Source organism: Penaeus japonicus, unplaced genomic scaffold (assembly GCF_977035675.1).
Source record: "Penaeus japonicus unplaced genomic scaffold, GWHDUDI00000001_assembly GWHDUDI00000018, whole genome shotgun sequence".
Taxonomy (NCBI): domain Eukaryota; kingdom Metazoa; phylum Arthropoda; class Malacostraca; order Decapoda; family Penaeidae; genus Penaeus; species Penaeus japonicus.
The window spans coordinates 26,411,438-26,417,080 of record NW_028234420.1 but is presented as its reverse complement, the minus strand read 5'-3'; positions in this window follow the sequence as shown (position 1 = coordinate 26,417,080).

The window sequence follows — 5,643 nt, the reverse complement described above, 5'->3', positions numbered from 1 at the left end:
TATATTTGTATATATGTATATACATGTTTTGTATATGTATGCATGTATATACATGTTTTGTATATGTATGCATGTATATACATGTTTTGTATATGTATGCATGTATATACATGTTTTGTATATGTATGCATGTATATACGTGTTTTGTTTATGTATGCATGTATATACATATTTTGTATATGTATGCATGTATATACGTGTTCATATATGAAAGGATGTATATATATTTGTATGTATATGTATGCATGTATATATATTATGTTTGTGTATATATGTATATTCATTTCTTTTTGTTTATGTATGTTTATAAGAATATGTATGTCTATGTATTTATACTTTTATATATATATATATACACATTTTTTTGTAGGTATATGTTTATATTAATATGTACATTAATATATATATATATATATATATATATATATATATATGTATTCATTCACATATATTGATATATATATAAATATTTGTATAATTATATATGAATATTTATGTATATATATCCATGTTTATAAATATATATGTTTATATATGTATTTGTATGTTTATATACATATATTTGATCTTATATATTGATATATATGTATATGTATATTTATTTATACATATAGATATGTATATATGTATTTATAAATTTATATATAAATTATATGTTTATTTAGATATATATATATATATATATATATATATATATATATATATATATATATACATATATAAGCAAATATATTAATACATGTATATTCGTTTATTTATGTTTATATTATATATAGATACACATATATTTGATTGTATTTATTGATATATATATGTGTGTATATATTTATACATATAAATATGTATGTGTATTAATATATTTATATATAAATTATGTGCATATTTATGTATATATATGCATATAGATATGATTATTTATATTTGTATATATACATAAATTTATATATACATATATACGTGTCTTTGAATACTTGTGTATGTATATTCATTTATGTCTGTTTTATATATAATACACATATGTATATATAGGGTTGTATAATATGAAATATAACATATGTGAACATCTGTTATATATATATATATACATATACATATATAATATATATATATATATATATATATATATATATATATATATATATATATATATACACACACATTTTTCTATTAGCTATTTAATCTATTGATGTTTATATATTTATCTTTTTATTTGCATATATATATATATATATATATATGTAGTTAGGTACATAGATATACATATAATTTTATAATAGATGTATGTGTTCTTGTATATATATGTTTTGATCTGTACATATATATTTTTTTATATATATTTTTCATTTTGAAATTTGCATAAATTTATATATGATTAAACATAAACATCTATGTATGTATATATATATATATATATATATATATATATATATATATATATAATGTATTATACATATACACATGCTTATGCACATTTTGCGAGTTAGATTAATATGTAAACTTAGTTCTATTTTTTTTTTTTATCATTATAGATTACTCCCTATATCTATTTAGAGAGATAGATTTATAGATATATATAACCTATATTTCTGTACACATACATATGTATTCACAATTTTTTTGTTATTTTATGTAATTTATTCTGAATGTCCAGTATTAAATACATAATTTTGATATATAATGACATCAAGTTAATTGAGAGTAGTTTTGTCTAGTTTAGGCTTGCGGGAACTATTTGTTTCACGCCTCTATTTTACCTATAGGTCCTGATGCCAAGCGACCCCCAGGTGGTGGTGGTGGTGGTGGTGGTGGCGGTGGTGGAGGAGGTGGCGGCGGCGGCGGTGGTGGTGGAGGAGAAGTTGGATTTATGGGTGGCCCTCCAATGGGTGGCCCAGGCGGTCCTCCGGGCGGTGGAGTTCCACATCGCGGCCTTGGTGCAGTCGAGTCGGAGGAAATTCAGGTTCCAGACAAGATGGTCGGCCTTAGTGAGTACACTTTGTTTGAATTTACTTCGTATACTTTGATATTGGAGGTGAAGGATTAGTGTGAAGAAAGTGTAAGTTGAAAATGCAAAGAGGCAATGAGCTGTTATTGTAGTTTTTTTAGTATGTCCAAGTTTGCTTGAACGTGTGAAATAATAGCATACACCATATTTGGTATTTGGAATGAAGTTATGTGATGTAAAAGTCACTTTAAAATACCAAGTATGCCTTGTCTCTGTTTCAGATGGTCAATGAAAGTGTATTAGATAATTCAGAGAATCTTGTTTCTAAATATAGGATTTCTTTGTTATATTAGCTTGAGATGACCATATACATATATGTATATGTAAGTGTATGTGTATATATGTGTATGTGTATATATGTGTATGTGTATATATGTGTATGTGTATATATGTGTATGTGTATATATGTGTATATGTATGTATATGTATATGTATATGTATATTTATGTATATATATGTATATGTAATTAAATGTACATGTGTATATGTATATAAATGTACATATATGTATATGTACATAAATGTACATATATGTATATGTATATATATGTACATATATGTATATGTATATATGTACATATATGTATATGTATATATGTACATATATGTATATGTATATATATGTACATATATGTATATATATGTACATATATGTATATATATGTACATATATGTATATGTATATATATGTACTTATATGTATATGTATATATATGTACTTATATGTATATGTATATATATGTACATATATGTATATGTATATATATGTACATATATGTATATGTATATATATGTACATATATGTATATGTATATATATGTACATATATGTATATGTATATATATGTACATATATGTATATGTATATATATGTACATATATGTATATGTATATATATATACATATACATATATGTATATATATATATATGTATACATATGTATATGTATATATATGTACATATATATATGTATATGGATATATGTATATATATATATATATATGGATATGGATATATGTATATATATATGGATATGGATATATATATATATGGATATGGATATATATATATATATATATGTGGATATGGATATATATGTATATATATGGATATGGATATATTTAGATATGGATATAGATAATTATATTTATATGGATATATATGTATATATATGGATATGGATATATTTAGATATGGATATAGATAATTATATTTATATGAATATACATGTATGTATATATGTGGATATGTGTATATAAGTATGTATAAATGTATATAAGTAAAGTATATGTATATTTATATATATATTTATTTACATTTAAATATATATTTATTCTTATATATACATACTTGTATATACATAGACATACCTATGTATAAATCTGCATATATACACATACATGTGTATATATGTATTTATATATATGTGTATGTGTATATATACAGATGTTTATTTTTATGTATATATATACTGATATGTATATGTACATGTGTGTATATATGTATATATATATAGATATGTATATGTACAAGTTTGCATATATATTTATGTAAAAATTTATGATCTATTGATTATATTTCATATTAAAATATTTTTTATATACATATAGTTTATAAATATTTACAATTAATTTAAACATATAATATTACATTTTCATATAGGTAAATAAATATATATTCATATAAATATATTTTACAATTTACATTTTAATATAATGAATATAGATAAATCTTTATATCATACATATATAGTTATATATATACATTTGGTTCTATTTATACATTTGATAATATATACTAATAGATTTTATACATATATAGATAAATATACATATAGTATTTAAATACATATAAAATGTAATATAGTACACATATACAGATAGATATTCTAATTGTTTCTACATATAGTTATACATTTACATTTGCATTTGCATAAATACATATGCATTCTTACAAATGCATTATTGTATATGTATACATGTATTTATGTATATGTATACATGCATTTTATATATGTATGTATGTATGTATATATATGTATGTATTTGTATATATATATTTATATATATATGTATATATATGCATATGTATATATTATATATATTATATGTATTTTATATATTTTATATAGATATATATTGTAGATAATCCCCCTTTCCCTCTTCTACCATAAATTATATATGCTGTATATCCTGTTCTTCTAGCATATTTTGATACCAAGAAGAAATGCCATGCAAGATATTAGAATGAATCCCTGACACACTTACTACAAAGAGGAGTTGCATTTTATTATACTTCAGTGATGTTAACAATTTTTTTTTTGTTGTTTTTTACTTTAATTTATAGATTGTAGTTCATGTACATCAAAACCTTGTTAGGGTAACATATCCTCAAAAGATTTTTCATAGTCTACATATCCTAGTCCGTTATCTTGAAGCAGATTTATTTATTTATTTTTATTTTATTTTTTTAAATATAAATCATCATAAATACAATTGATACAAAATCTTAGATTGAACATATATCTAATTGATATAAAAAAAGTAATGTTACAATACAAGAATATTTAAACTGGGTGGATAAACAGAAGCACTGATTGTGGAATCTAGTTTATTAGCCATTACACATTATGGGGATTATACTTTTATTACATTAAATATAAATCAGAATTGATCTATATGATTCATATGATAGTTTTGCAGTTCACGTTCAAGCATGAAACCATAAAAATAAAAAAGTCAACCATTTAACCTCATTTGAGGTGCAAAGACACTGTACTGGATCTGCTTTGGTGTGTTTTACAAAGATCAAGGGGATACTTCCAGAGTATTATTTGTCTCTAACCTTGCCTTCACAATAGACAGGTGTTTTTTGGCCATTATGTTTGCATGAAAAATTTCAAAATAAGGGTGGTGATGGGTCAGCAGGATCCTTGTGATGGCTGCAAAGCATTGCAGGAGGGTTTATTTATGTTGAGAATTTGACAGATACTGTTGTGAATGTAGAATAATAATTATAGTCTATGTGATTTAATTGAGAGAGCAAAGTATTATTTTGATAGATGTAGGCTTACCTATACTCTCGCTACTATAAAGTTTTCAGAATGAAGTTATGTGCCATTAACCTATATGTGATACAAGTTACTATTTTATTGTATTTTATGATTACTGGTTTTACTATACAATCATCTTGGCAAAAGGATGAGTTATGCACTAATGTTCAGGTTTCAGGTTACTTCAATTAAGGCGATCCTGTTAACATTCATGTGAAGATAGAAACTTTAATATAACCTGTTCTTGTTCTGTGACATTTGAAGTCTACTCCACTATATTTGCACAGTTTTTATAGTTATTTTACCTTTGATTAAACTTTTACCAATGGGTGTCATTACGTACGTGACATTTGAGTTTTAGTAGGAAAGATGATATAAAGACGTTCATGATGATAGTCCTCATCTTGTTTTGATGCTAGGGGAGAGTGGTGTACTGTATTTCCTTATTACACTAAGAGCAATAATTATTTAGTGACAGATGATACTAGTTATTATAATTGCTATAAATACCATAATATCCACCAAAGTAAGTTTTATTTAGAAACAAACAGATGGCACCACTCTCTCCAAGCACCAGCAGGAAAGAAAG